Below are 16,117 nucleotides of genomic sequence, written 5' to 3' on the forward strand. Positions count from 1 at the left end.
CCTCAACACTGATTTCACCAGAAGGAAGAATGTCAGAATTCTCAGAGCTTGTTTTCACAACCGGTTAAACCCTAGAATATGTCTTCAGAAATTACAGGGTCCTTGACTTCTTCACCTCAGACATCTTGTGCCCCTAGGCTACAAGGGAAGATCCAACCCTTCAAACCATGGAGGTAGTTGCTTTAGATCTAGAGCAGGGTTTGTTTCAGGCACATTACATAAGGTTGGAAAGATATTTAGAAGCTATTGTGGGCACTTTAAAGTGGTGATATGCTAATCCGAGCATATATATATATTTAAAAGCTAGATAGATGCACAACAATGTGCACAGCATACTGATTTTTGTGTCACAAAAAGTGGGTAAAGGACATATAGTCATCTTTGCCTATACAGGCATAGAGAGACACTAATTAGGTAACTGACCACTTAGGCTCTCAGGAGTGGTGCTATTTGGTGATTTGGTGAACAGATGAGGCATGGTGGTTAGTCTTCATGGTATAACCCGTGCATTGTTTGAATTTTATATTACTTATTCAACAATTTAAAAAATCCCATGGGAAGATATGGCCTGTCTTAGTAACATTGAACTGTTTGTCTTACCTTTGAAAATAATTCTTATATAGGTTGTGTATGCCAGGGACACTATTCCATATCCAAGACCTGCAAAATAATATGCTTCCTATGAAAGCAGACCACAATTAAATTATTATTATGATTAGAAGCCTAGGTAGGATTTATTTAAAATAAAGATGAAGTTTTTAATCTTGTCCTTTTCCATCAATTTATCAGCCTTCTTTCCCCTATTAATAAAACTGCAGCATCAAATATATATATATTTGATATCTATTTATCTATATCTATATGTGTGTGTATATATATCTATATCTATATATATATATCCATTTCATCCTTTATATCATCAATAAATAGGAAAAAATATTTAGTGAGAGCAAACTATATTCAGGTGTATGTCCTAAGCTTTTCCTTTTACAGATGAGGGAAACCATGGCTTAGGATACTTAAGTGATCTGCCCAAATTGCTAATCACCATGCATGCCTAATTCTGCCTTTTTATAAAGCTCCTATCTTGTGCCACAGGAGCACTTCAGCCACTCCCGAGGCTGCCTGACTCTACTTGAGAGTAAGTGCCACGCTGGCAGGCGACATTCAACGGCCAAGCCATGGCTACTCTGGCAGGCTCCCATAAATGACAAATTGGGGAGAAGTATCCCATTTCCTTTCCTGTTCTAACATTCAGATGAATTATGCCACATTGCTGTCTATAATGAAAATTAGGTCCTAGAAGTGTATGTTAGATAAATGATCTGACTGCTAAAATGTTTATCCAGTGTGAGGGTGAAAAGAACATCTTATCGCTTCCTTCTAACCCTGAGGCTCTGTAATTCTTTCAATTTACACATGGAAGGTGTTAGGAGGACAAGATATGAGAAGTGTTTCATTATCCAGGTGACTAGGTAATAAAAGGTATAAGGAACAATGGATGCTGTAGGAAGACTCTCACTATAACCGCCTTGTGCAGATTCAGCCATGTAATTGAACTTTCATAGCCGTAGGCACAGAAAGAATTTCCTAGTCTTGTGTACTTGTCACCAGACCATGTGAAAACACAAAGATAAAAATAAGTAAATGGGACTATGTCAAATTTAAACTTTCTACTCTTAGAAGGGAACTGTCAAGAAAACAAAAAGGCAAGCCACAGAATGAGAGGATACATTTGTAATAGATTCATGTTACCAATGTTTTGCATTCAGAACATACAGAGAACTCTTACACATCTACATGAGCAAATGATTTAAATGCACATAGAAGATATGTTTAATAAGCCCACATAAAGAAGATCAGCTGCATTAGCCTATTGTAGAAATGCAAATTCAAGTCACCAAGAAGTCCCTAGATGGGCTAAATTTGAAAACATTGACAATATCAAGTGCAGGTGAGGATGTGGAAGAACCAGAGCTTTTGGGTATTTCTGCTTGGGAAAGTAAAATGCAACAAGCAATTTGGAAAACAATTTGGCAGCATCTTTGGAAAACTAAAAGTATACATATTATGTGGCTTAGCCATTCCATTCTCAGGTATTCACTGTGAACAGTAAAAACATGTCTGCACAAAGTCTTGAAAATCAAAGGTTACAGCAACTTTATCATAATAGCCAAAAAGGAAAAAAAACTATATAAATTTATATCAGCAGGAGAATGAATAAACAGACATTGATTTATCTATATGATGAAATGCTACAATGAAATCAGACCAAAGCAAAACTTGAACTACTGACACATGCAAGGATTTGGGTGATTCACAAGCATATTACACTGAACAAAAGCAGCCACATATATATATTTTAAAAGTACATACTCAATGGTACCATTTGTATGGAATTCCAGAAAGGGCAAATTAACTTACAATGACAAATAGCATATCAGGTGTAGCCCAAGGCCCGGGTTGACTGCAAAGGAGCATCGGGGAATTTGGTGGAGTGACAACAGAATTCTGTATCTTGAATGAAGAGTTATACATTTTTCAAGAATCAGTAAGTTGTACATTTACAAGAGGCGAGGTTTATTTTCTCTGAAGTATACCACAACAAAATTATGTTTCAAAAGTGTTTGCATCTAGATCAAGATCTCTTCCACAACTAGCAAAAGGCACAGATGAAATTAGAAAGATCATGCATGTGGTTATGTTGTGAAAAGGGGTTCATGATTGAGGTACTTATGGAAGAATTTGCTTGCAGAACCTGGGATATGGTGGGTGATCAACAAATATTAATGGTATCTTTTCCTTTCCAGTTCCTCTTAGATGGAGAATATAAGTAATATGTTCCAAGGCAATCAGTGTTAAAATAAATACTGAGAAATAAATGCAGGTCAGGTGGAGTTGGTGGTTAGGCATCTAAAACCAATCCAAAGAGTCAGTACTATACAGAAGCACTTTACTATTTCATGATTTTTAAGATGTTACCTGGGATTTATCTCCAAATTCTGGTATCTTTCACTTTTTATTGTACTCATTTGGCATTTGGCAAATATTTTCTATACTGGCCATTACAATTTGAAGCACATATTTTTGTTTTTCAACTTTGTCATAAACTTCTAGAAAGTAAGAACCATGTTTGATACCTCTTTTGTATGGCCAATTTGCATATAGTAGTGTTAAACAAAGAGGTATGTATTTTTGATAATATTGATATTTTCTCTTCTCCAAAATCTTGCGTCTTCAATATTATTTAGTCAAACTAGATGCAGTAATATCCTTTTAAAGTCAAAGATTCATTTACGAGAACCAGTCAAATAAATTTAACATCTTTTTTTCTTTCTCATAATGTTACAAATCTAGGATCATTGATTTATTCACTGAATTAGTCTCTCAATACACATGTGTTGAGCATCTCTCTTTGCCATGCACTATCTTAGATGCTGGGATACAGAGATTATTATATGCTCATGTTCTAGAAAAGAGACCAAATGCAACAAGGGATATGTATGGCAAGGGAGTAAATACACCATGACAGAAGTGTAGAAAGGAAGAAAGATGATCCAAGATAATGTTCCAAATAAAGCTCAAAAATAAAATTTTGATCAGTTTACTCATTGGCTCATGTAAAATTCTACAACTGAATTTAATATCATTTGTGTATCTGAATGGTGGCCTATAATCTATACTATAAATAAGAGCTGAGTCAATGGGTCAATAAAGCTTGATTTGATTACTAGCACCCACAGCTCCTGTCAAAAAGCCCATCCAAAGCATGACCCTAACTGACAGGAAAGAATCCTCATTTGCATAAGACAACCCTAGGAGTCAACACTAAACTAGTAAATTATTATTTGGGTAAAAACACACCTCAGTGGAGAGTCAAGGTGACTATCTGGGTAGCTTACTCCCACAGACAGAAATATTTTGGGCAATTTTTAACAAGAAGCTGGTCATCAGGATATTATGTATTTCCTCGATTGCAACTTGGTATAAGAAGATAATTTTCACCCATCTGTTCTCTCTCTTCTTTTTGTGAACAAAGGCAATAAAAACATTTTAAAAACCCAGTGTTTTCAAGTCAACAAATCTTTCCATTCCTGATGATTAAATTCTCATGGGTGAGTGTACACTTCGGTTGTGCAAAACTAAGCTCACTTGCTTTCCATCTTGTCCCGACATATGACCATCTGATGGTGTCCCATCCGAGCAGAAACTCAGTGCTCATTTCACCTGATTGTCAGGGCCTTCCTTTGTAAGTTTCCTTTCTGAAATTTCCTGCTCCATCCCCTCTGCGATCCCCCCTTAGCCTGGATTAGCCCTACTTATCCCCCAGTCCTAATTTAAATGCCACTTCTCAGAAATGACTTTCTGGACTGCACCACTACACACACACACACACACACACACACACACACACACACACAGTTCTTACCCAGCAGACTAGGTTCAGAAGCGCTCATCATTCTTCACCAAATTCATAATACTTGCAATTAATTAGTCATTTATATACTTTCTGTCTTCCACCAGTTCAAACCCTCCACATGGACAGACTCTGTTCTATCTTATTTATATAATAGGCACCTAATAGCTATTAATAGCTATGTGTTTGTTAAATGATCAAATTTGCAGCAATAATGAAATTCAGGGAATTAGTTCTTTCATTTTCCTAATGAGATATTCATAGCAAAATCATTCTGTACTACACAATTAACTCTCAATTTTAATAGCACTGGAGAATGTTGTATTTCCTTATAGCACTATTGAGTGTTATTACAAAGCCTGGGCTCTATTTACATGTTATTTTTGCAATGACAAATATAATTCAATCTCATCATAATTAAACATAGAAAAATAAAATTTTATGTGAAGCAAAAGGTAGTACACATTTCCTTAGATACTGTGGTCACCTTCTTCTGTTTTGACCAAAGTCTGTTTTACCAGACATTCACCGTATCCCATGTCCACAGTTTAGTGAGAGTTAACTGAAAACACTCTGAGAAAACCAAATAGTATATAGAATACTTTGCTAATAGTCCACTTTTCAAAAAATGTATATTATTCTAAAAGCTGCTTCTTTAAAATAACACTACTAAAATAAATCATGTATCATTTGGTCTATTCATAAAATTATCCAATTTGGCATGATCACGATGTGTATAAAGTTTGTGCACATAGCAGGTATTCACTGTATAATTTTATTTTTATGTTTTTATAAATTCTATCATAACTAAAACCATCAGAAAAATCATCTGAAATTTGTAAATAAGCTGAAAGGATGGCATTACATCCCTTTCATAGCCACCCAAGAACTATCTGCGCAGGCACAGAGCCATCCTGAAGAATCTTCTTCATGATGGAAACCCTGCTCAATATGGTAGCTTCTCAGCAAGTGTAGCGAGGGAGCACCTGAAAAGTGGATAGCATCACTGAGGAGTTAATGTTTTATTACATTGCATTTTAAGTAGTTTAATCTTGAATTCAAATAGGTATATTTAAATAGCAAATGGCTCCCTTTATGGACAATAAAGGTCTAGGTCTATATATACTCAGTTTATCTCATTTTCTACTGTTAATTAAAGGTCTCAGACCAGTAAAATAACTTGTTTATCTGTAGAATTGTGTTCATTAGATAAGCAAATAATTTTTATAAGCAACCCCAAAGATTTGTGCCATAGTAGCCAATTTAAAAAAAAAAAATTAGCCGATTTAAAAAAAAATCTAGCTCAAATTTTTATTCTAGTTCTTTGATAAATTTTATATTTACACAGAATTTTTTTCAGTTTTTAACTGATCACAATGTCAGCCTCCCTTCATAAATTATATAACATTATTTAGATACCTTTTATATTTTCCTAAGAGTCATGATTTCACAATATTTAATAATTTTCAAGGCCATCCCCTAAAGCCCTTAAAATTCACCCATAAAATTGTTTATGAAGTTCTCTAGAGAACACCTAACTGAAAAATTACAAACACTTATTCCTTTATTTTTTATAAATAAAAATGCTAGAAATAATTAAGTTCATTGTGTGCTTTCAAACTTACTATTTTATTTAATACTGTTGTAAGAACTCTATGGGAAGAACTGTAAAATCAGGAGAGATGCTCAGTCTCCCTTAGTCTAAGTTTATAAGATAAAAATATAAATATAAATTTATGTTTTTTGAGGAGTTCTTTTATAAATTATATACTTTTTGAGGAGGCCTTGAAGATTCCTCAGCACCTCCCACAGTGTTCTAGCCGTCAGGGAAAACATTGGTCAAATCAATATGAGAAACTGTTGGAGAATTCTAGTCTCCTCTGCTCTGATATTATGGGTTATGATAATAAACTAACCATGACCAATCAGTCTCATAAATGGTGGCATCTTGGTATGTCTGAAAGCTGTGTTATAACCTATAAGACAGAGTTGATATCTTCAACAGGGGACCATCCTAGAGCCGCACAGGACTAAGAGGACATCATCAAGTACTCTACAAAGACCAGGTTTGGGATAGGCTTGGGCCACTTTCAGGCTCTGCCAGTGGAACAAGTCATGATTTCTTGGGTTCCTTTTGGTCCACTAACAGAGAACATGGAAGCATGCCCCATGCTAGCAGATACAAGGATGTAAGAATTAACCACCTGGGCCAAAGGAGGAAAATATCATTGCAGTTATTTGTCTGGAATATGGCATGTTTTAATATTCTGTTTAAAATAAATAGATAAAGAAACACTTTGCCTTGCTCCTCAGCCATCTTTAACCCTTTTCTTAGTAGGTAATTTTTTTTATAAACTGAAACTAAGTTTTCAAAATGGTATCAAAGTCTCACTGAACCGCTCAGAATCCAGAAGCAAATTTTTCTAGGTTGTTCTTATTTTCTGTGATAGTAAATTATCTGCATAATATCAGTAAGAAATCACTACCATTTTTTTAACAGAATATAACTACAAAAGTCAATGTAGCAACAAACTCTGTACATGCAGTACCATATTTAACCAAGTGTAATGGGTCACAATTAAGGAATGCTTATGGAGCTGATAACTGCAAATCTTTCTAGGAAACAACTGGTCTATCTAGACCCACTTCCAAAGCACTGGAACTAATAAAGAGGTCACTTCTGGCAGGCTGAGGATCTCAAAAAATTTGGGATACCTCTAGAATAAAGATTTCACTTAAATTTATAGGTCCTACAGGTAAAATCTAGTGGGGAAAATGTTCTGGGACTGGCTTCCTAGTCTTGGGTTAGAAGAGCAATAGCAAGAAAAATACATATCCAAAGTTCCTTATGGAAATCCAGACAGAAGTGGAATTCTGTAGCCACACTAGTTGCTAGATACTATAAAACCCTATACTGGCAAAGTTGAGGAGAACTGTGTGGTTAACTTATTACACATATAGAAGTAATCAGACCAAACTTGTGCTCCAATAAGACTTTCTTTGCAAAACAAGTGTTGGCTGGATTTACACAAAGGCTTGATTGGTTGACCCTTAATCTAAGCCATAAATAAAACAAAAGGTGAACAAAAAATATGTTCAATAACATATGGAGACAAAGTCTACTCAGGATTATCTAAGGGGAGGATCATGTTCTTGTCCACTATTAATTCAAAGTCTCAGATTTAGTGAACTTTTTGTTAGCTGGTAGACTTTTGTCCCATAGCAATGCAAATTATTTTTGTCTGGTAGACTGGATAAGCCCAAAAATTAATGCTGCCCCCCTACCTTCCCCTTTTTTTTAACTTAGCAATCTTCTCCTTACATTTTTAAAAATTCACTAGCACATGCCTAAATTCCTAAATGCTCTCTGATTGTTCACTGCATCTTACTGATACCTTTTACATTAACTAATGAGTTAAAGAGAATCTTTTACACATGTCCACTTTATATTTACAGAGTTATGATTTTTCTTTTCAAAATTATATTTCAACAAAACTATAGACTGGGACAACAAACACCAGGTTGAGAGTAATAGACATGGCTTCTCCTTCCAGATATGGTATGTGGTAACGGTAGACTACACCCGACCTCTTGGAACTTCAGGTTGGCCAGCTCTAAACTGAGGGTGCTGGCCAAGACTTCAAAACTCCCTCCCAAATTTCAGTTTATGCCAAAACTGAAAAGTTAGATTACACTCATGAAGGTTGGATATTATTGAAAGAAAGAAATTTGATCATTCTGAAAAGAACTCAAATGGACCCGGAATACACTATCTTGTTACAATATCATGATCTCTTCTAAATGAAAAAGCATGTTTAAAGGACAACTCTGCCAAAAGGAATCACTCTTTAATTGAGCATTTGTACTTCAAATAGATAACTTCTGACATCCACACAGAAAAATTCAAGATTTATGTCTTTTCTGCTATTTTCTTCTTGCCAAGACATAAAATGAGGTCATCCTTTATCAGATAGCATATGCAATACTCAGATGGTATGTTTCCCCGATCTTCTTAGACAGCAAAATTGCAACCGATCTAAAATGGAAATTGATCGAGTTTGAATTTAGACAAATAGAAAATTTTCAATAACTAAAAATTTTCAAAGAAGAGCATTGGAATGATCTGTCAAGGGTCAAAAAGTGTTCTGTATGCTTATTTTTAATATGGTTTATAAAAGAAGTAAAAAGCAAGATAATAGTTAATGCAACATAGATACAAGTATAACACCTACAATATTCATGATGCCAGACAAATAATTTTGGGATTTCATCCATCAATAATGGACTTGATTGGTATTTATTTTATACAGTGATTGAAATATTTTGGTATTTAGAAAATAAGGGTTGGAGGACTGATGGACAGATTCTAGTGTGCTACAACACATTCAGGTGACTATAATAAGCTACAATTCATCATGTATTTCATAAAGAATTAGAAAAGTGTAGTTTTCCAACACAAAGAAATGATAAGTGTTTAATGATATGGAACTGCTAATTACTATGATTTGTCATTACACATTGTATACATGTATCAAATTAACACACTGTGCCCTGTAAATATGTACAGTTATGTGTCAATTAAAATAAAAGATTAAAAGAAAAGGAATGTTGCATTAACACCAAGAAAAATAAACAACCCAATCAATAAATGGGCTAAGGAGCTGAACAGACACTTCTCAGAAGATGTACAATTGAAAAACAAATATATGAAAGAATGTTCAACCTCTCTAGTAATTACAGAAATGAAAATCTAAACCACTCTAAGATTTCATCTCATACCAGTCAGATTTTCACGAATACAAACAACAATAAGTGTTGGCAAGGATGTGGGGGAAAGGAACACTCATACATTGCTGGTGGGACTGCAAGTTGGTGCAACCAATCTGGAAAGCAGTATGGAGACTCCTTGGAAAACTGGAAATGGAACCACTATTTGACCCAGCTATCCCACTCCTCGGTCTATACCCAAAGGACTTAAAAATCAGCGTACTACAGTAACACAGCCACATCAATGTTTACAGCAGCTCAATTCACAATAGCCAAAAATGTGGAACCAACCTAGATGCTCTTCAGTAGATGAATGGATAAAGAAACTGTGGTTTATATACACAATGGAATATCACTCAGTATTAAAAGAGAATAAAATTATGGCATTAGCAGGTAAATGGATGGAGTTGGAGAATATAATGCTAAGCAAAGTAAGCCAGTCCCCAAAAACCAAAGGCCAATGTTCTCTCTGATAAGTGGATGCTGATCCAAAAATGGGGGGAGGGGCACGGGAAAAATGGAGGAACTTTGATTGGGCAAAGAGGGGGGTGGGGAAGGAAGGGTGCATGGGGGCAGGATAGATGGTGAAATGAAATACACATCATTACTTTAGGTGCATGTATGACTGCACATATGGTGTAACGCTACATCATGTACACCATAGAAACGAAAAGTTGTGCTGAAATTGTGTACAATGAATAAAAATGCATTCTGCTGTCATGTATACCTAAATAGAATAAATAAATCTTTAAAAATTAGAAAATAAATAAATAAAAGGGATATTGCAATACAGACCATCTTAAATCCAATTATTGGTTAATTCTAACCTTAAAAATAAGGATTTACTCACAGATCATAAAGTTACCAAAGCAGATCCAGTAGAAATTTGGCATCAGAATCAGAATCATGCATTTACTGTAAAACAAAAAAAAATTGAGCCACAGCTACTCTAAATTACTTATTTACTTGGTTGTTGGGTAGGAATCTGGTTGTTTTGTCTAAATCTTTGCGTGGTACACTGGAGTAAGGGGGGAAAGTGTATCTGGCTGGGAGTAATGAGATGCCTGAATAAAAGTGGAGTTTGAATGTGATCAAATTAGGTTTCATAATTGTTGTTAAGTAAGGAAGTCTGAACACTGTTTTCAAGATTGTGAAGTATGGACTATGTTACCTTATATTGTACCGGGCTAATTTAGCTTTCTAAATTTCTGATATATATATAAGTTTTATATATTCTGTTTATACATTTAGGTTGTCTTATTAGGTACCTAGAAATCCCGGATAGATATGTCTTACTTATTAATTGTACATTTTATCATTATTTCACTACTTGAAATCTTATTTTTTTTACTTTAAAATACGCCTACTAAAATTACTGTCACTCCAGTTTTCATTTAGCAATGTCTATAAGACATTTATATATTATACCTATTCCTTGTTTAACAATGTTAATTTGTTCCTAAAATTCTTACCACCAAATTTATTTTAGGGTAATAGTAAAATCATTTTAATAATAATGTATTCAGTTAATAATATCCAATTATTTGTTTATTGCTAAACAAAATCACACAGCAGAACCTGCACCATGTGAGTCATGTAACAGTTTGGTTTCCTTTTAGGGCATTCTTTGTATGTTTCACATAAGGAAGTGTAGGTCAGAAACAGAAGTCCAAAATGGCAGATGTAGGGGTTAACTCAGATCTGACTGATTCCCCAAACTGCATTCTTCCCACACCACTCTGCCTCACATACACCCATCTGCCATCAGCCTCATCATTCCTGCAGAGAACCACTGAGTTGTCTCCATTAAGCTGTCACCATTGGTCCAGGAGAGATGTCTTGTATTGTGCTCTAATGTACAAGTCTTAATGCTCCTTCATGTCACAACCATTCAAATGGCTAAGTTAAAGCAAAACTATTCTCTTCCCCATCCCATACCCTATGCTCATCTTTTGAAAAGGTTTGAAACTTCTCTACCCTGTTAACCTGAATGTGATTTCTAATGAACCTAGAGCCTCATGATGTGTAAAATCACACAGCAGAACCTGCACCATGTGAGTCAAGTATCATCACCTTGGGTTCTAGACTCTTTGCTTGCTTTAATGTAGGCTAACCATTCACTAGTGTTTCTAGCAGCCACACCATCCTGAATTTACTGAGGATTCAAACTATTAAGTGTTTTCCACACATATGTTGTTAAGTCACCTCTTTTTCAACCTAGTTGAGTTTTTGGATGCTTACAAAAAGCCATGTGTTCTCCTTGATCAACATTGTTTTTATTTACTCTAATTGACTTTAACATGCAACTCTTGATTCAAAAAAAAAAAAAAAATCTCCCATGTTTTTTACACATCTCCCCATTGAGATCATCTTTGGAAAGACAAACTTGAACTTTTAAAAGTATGAGCCTAAAAAGTAAATATTTGGGCCAATGCATGGTGGATTTGCTTCCAGTCAACAGCTACAACATGACTTCTCTGGACAGAAATGATTGTATGAAAACATACATGAATAGATTATAAACTTTTGCCCTTATTGTTTTATGATATTTAAAGGTAAATAAAAAAACATAAATGAATCATAGTTATAATAATGATAGCAAAAGGGTGTAATTTTTTGGTATTTCTAAAATATGTCAGTTGACAGAAGTTAAAGTGTGGGCAAAAGAAATACATAAGCTTCTAAGCCTGTACTTTACTGTAGCATGCTACCATTTTTTAAGGTAGTCCTCTCCTTACATTTTCAAGTTAGCATTTATCAGATATATTCTGGTTCATTTAATTTGAAATAAGTTAGAGTAATAGTAAAATCATTTTAATAATAATGTATTCAGTTAATAATATTCAATTATTTGTGTATTGCTAATATTCCTCCCCCAAATGATGGAGACCATGAAAGGCAGGACTTATCTTGCTTACCACTCTCATTCCCGTACCTGGAATAGAGTAAAAGATCAACAAATATCTAGCAAAAAAAAGATAGTCTAAAGATATTAAATGCTGTGACCAAAGAATTGTACACAAATTCCAAAGTGCAAACTACAGGATCATATTACACTTTGGGGTATAGCAAAGCTAGGTTTCAACATAAACATCTGTAAAATCACGATTAATCTTTATTGACAAGTTTCCTTAAGATTTTTTTTTTCTTTTAACATTCTCCTTATCAAAGATTTATGAGGCAAGGGATGAGACTATGTTAGTGGAGTCCCACGTGCCCATCAGATATAGTTGTGTGAACCAGGAAAGATAAATTCAAACAATGTTTTGGAGAAACCTGCTTATCCGAAAAAATATGTCAGACAATTCATACTACTGATTGGTCTTTTATACTCTAAGACTGAATCTCATATATTTAAAAGCTTTCTGCTATACCTACAAACTTTTTTCTTTATAAGTAATATCCAGTTTTGGAAATGACGAGAACTTTGCTTCCAAGAAAGACTTCTTCCCAAAGCTATTTAGATAATAATTTTCCCCTTTCACTAAGCTGCAACAAAATGCATAACTTTGTCCCTCCTGGTTCACACAACTCTAACCAATGTGGATGCGGCATGCCACTAATACACTCTCATTCTCTTCCCTTTAAGACTTTCATTTAACAAGGGGAAATCATAATGGGTTTCAAGAGAAAATCTCAAGTTACGTGGGATTCCTGCTTATGGTGGCTTATGTGTGTGGCCAACCACTTCTTAAAAATTCATGTTATGATTGTTATTACCTTTCAGGGTAAATCAAAAAGGACCATTTCTCATTTCTTCTCATTTCTTTATCCATCAGCAAACACCAGGGTCTCCCCAGGCTTGCCCTGGGATGTTGGCCTAGCTGACTTACTGCATTTTATTTATTTATTTTTTTTTTTAATTTTTTTTATTGGTTGTTCAAAACATTATAAAGCTCTTGACATATCATATTTCATACATTAGATTCAAGTTGGTAACTTACTGCATTTTACTGTGGCTTCCACTAGGAGATGTCATATACAAAGCTTGAGTGCTTAGAATACAAAGATAAAGGTAAACTCAATACCAGAACAACTTAATCGATGCTTCTCTTTTTCCATTATTGAGGCTAGCTTAATATAAATCCCTCTTTTTAAAATGTCTTACGAAGTGCTCTATTCATACAACAGTCTCCATTGGGGAATGCCTTCTGTCTTCTAAATTAAAAAAAAAAAAATGCTGACAGTGAAATCAGTGGGATCAGATTTGCTATTTCTCAAAGCTGTGTGTTAAAATTCATCTCTTCTAAGCATTTACCTTGCCATTGTCCAGTAAATCTAGATAATATTGCCATTTCCCTAAACCCCAGGCACCAAGATTTACTAAGATCTCAGGGGATTATCCTGAGGCATCAAAATCTCCAGATGATCACTGCTTTCACAATTTAATAAATTAGCCTTAGCCCAAATGTTTTAATCTGAGCTTAAGCCCCACTGAATAAAATGTGTGTTCTTGGGATTTTTCCCCCCATTATGAATCTTTAGACTCAAGCCAATGAGTCTGTAGATTCAACATATAATGAAATATTTTAAAATCATTTGTGGTAAGACATATGTATAAGAATGAATGCAGTAAAGGCTGGATGAAGTTTAAGGCTGCAAATCACTATGTATTGGGCAAGACTTACAACATTCCCTAACTTCCGTCAGAAGCTAGATATCATCTTCAAAAAATGATTTTCCTACTCTAAGGAATATTATATGGCAATATTTATGGGTTTTAAAATTACATTAGTATTTGTTTGCCTTTGCAGCACCTCCAAGATGCTACAAATGATTACAACCATTTGTACTTTGAGTTACATTTAAAACCATGTAGGTAGCAAAGTTACATAGTAACATTATACCAGAATATTCAAATCAGAAAGTATAGCTCAATGAAATAAAACTTAGCACCACCCTCCATAATACCCTCTATCTCTCCTTCCCCCTCCAAATAAAAAATTTTAGAAGAACTATAGGCATATTTTCAAAAGCTTAATAGCTAAGCATTTTGAAATCTCATTTATGGTATTTCTATTTATCAAATGTTTAAATACAAATTTTTGAAACCTTAAAGAGTGTTTTAAAAGTTAATAAATGCTTTTCATTCAAGTCACATTTCAATATTGATGTCTTGCATTGTATCTTATTTATTTCCTTTCCTGAGATAAAATTTAATGACACTGTTTATCTTAAAATTTGCCATAAATTGGCCATTAATAGGACTCAATATATTTTATGAATACAGTTGTCTATTGCATTTTGTATAAGATACATGAACTAATTACTGAGGTAATAATTACATGTAACAATTCGATAAGGTCTTAAAGTTTTCAATTCATGAAATTGACACCAAGGCCCTGAAGAAAACCCTCTTCAATTGATTTGTCAAGTATTTAAAGAAAATTTTTACTTTTCTCATAAAATCATCATCTTTGGGGGTATTCTAATAGCAAGCTGTTCCTTTATCATACATAAGGGAGAAGGGAATCTTAGGCTGTCGTTTTTTCACATTTCTGTAGGTGATGTGCTAACAGTGGTATTGAGCTTAGCGTGGTGGAGAGAAGGCAAACTGAATTTCCCTTCAGTGGCTTTACTCTGGGAGCCCAGAATGGCTTAAGAGCTTCCTGGCAGTCCACATTTATGATAAGAGTATTTGGACTGCAGAAATAAAGCAAGCATAACAAGACTCCTACACCGCACCACAGCGATGATTTTAAAAGGACTGTCTTTAAAGCTTTGAAAACAGAAAGCAAAAATCAAGCAAGCTGTCTGCAGCCCTGTGCAAAAAAAAAAAAAAAAAAAAAAAAATCTCTTTCCCATCCAAACTCTGCAAAACCAGCTTCTCTTGCAAAATCCACAAGCGAGAAGAGGGAACACGGCCACTCCAAAGTGGAGTTTCAGGCCCATCATTAGCGGTTTGTGTCGCCGTCTAGTTGCTCTGCCTTCATGAATGAAATATGCAGATGGCATCTCACATCGGCTCTTCCAGTGAGCAAGAAGAAGGTCACAGGACACAACCCACCCAGCCAGAGCACCAGAGACCTGTGAATGATGTACTTACACCTCCAAACGCTTCCAGCTTGCAGCCTCTGGAAACACCTAGCCCATTTCTTTAGGGCACTGTTGCTTCCATCCGCTGTGGAAATGGACACAAAATAACAGAGGGACCCAGTGAGTGCTGGACAGCGGCTCAGGGTATCAGAGGCAAGGAACACTAAACGCACGTGACTGGGGTACAGAACCCGGGAGGTCAATAGCTGGTAATTACCTTCCGATGGGCCCGAAGGGGCAGGGTGCCGAGCCCAGCGCCGCTCGCCCGCCGCGGTCTTGTGTAACAGCGAAGGCGGCTCAGTCCCTCTGACGGGCGGCGAAGCGTGGCTGCTCCGGGCGTCTGGGCGGTCCTAGCGCCGGCCCCAGGTTAGCGCACTCGGTGACACCAGGAGCTCCTTGCTTCTGGCTCTTCTTCCAGCGATTGTAATCATCAGGGTAACCGTGGGGTTTGTTTATGCAAGAAATGATAAGTTTGCTTGTGTCATCTGTTACAACAAAAAGGATCACATATGATCTCTTCTCTTAAATAAAAGGTGCGTGTGAAAATGTTGAAGGCAGTTGGAAAGGAAACCAACATGCAATTGTTTTGTTTACCGATCCATTTTTTTTTTTCATTTTAGTTTTCCCCACAGTTAAGTGTAAAGGAGAAAGATAAAGAAGAGAGGGCTTTTTTAAAAGTCTGATATTCTTATATTTGTAAACGTTGCTCATTAAGGTCTTATGGAGTTCACGTGAGTCCTATTCCCAATTATAAAATGGAACAAATGCAAACACGAATCCTCCAGCAGTGTATTCTTTAAAAGTGACAAAATGTACAAGTGCCACTTCATGGAAACACCCTTCACCTTTCTCTATTCACTGCCCCATTTTTTTTTTCTTTGTAGTACCTTCTCAAGT

General features: G+C 35.4%; 1 protein-coding gene across 3 annotated transcripts in view; it reads right to left on the minus strand.

Moving 5' to 3' along the window:
• Rab27b (RAB27B, member RAS oncogene family) overlaps nucleotides 1-15,585 on the minus strand; it is a 140,779-nt gene extending 125,194 nt beyond the window's left edge. Inside the window, exons 1-3 of one of the 3 annotated variants that reach the window (XM_048806194.1) lie at nucleotides 15,438-15,585; nucleotides 15,231-15,305; nucleotides 10,035-10,099 (exon numbers count right to left, since the gene is read on the minus strand). The gene's annotated coding sequence lies outside the window, so the exon portion shown is untranslated. The remainder of the gene's footprint in view (nucleotides 1-10,034; nucleotides 10,100-15,230; nucleotides 15,306-15,437) is intronic. The other 2 variants (XM_048806193.1, XM_015482232.2) reach the window with 2 other exon arrangements.
• Nucleotides 15,586-16,117: the final 532 nt, after the last annotated feature.

The sequence above is a fragment of the Marmota marmota genome, unplaced genomic scaffold (assembly GCF_001458135.2).
Source record: "Marmota marmota marmota unplaced genomic scaffold, marMar, whole genome shotgun sequence".
Taxonomy (NCBI): domain Eukaryota; kingdom Metazoa; phylum Chordata; class Mammalia; order Rodentia; family Sciuridae; genus Marmota; species Marmota marmota.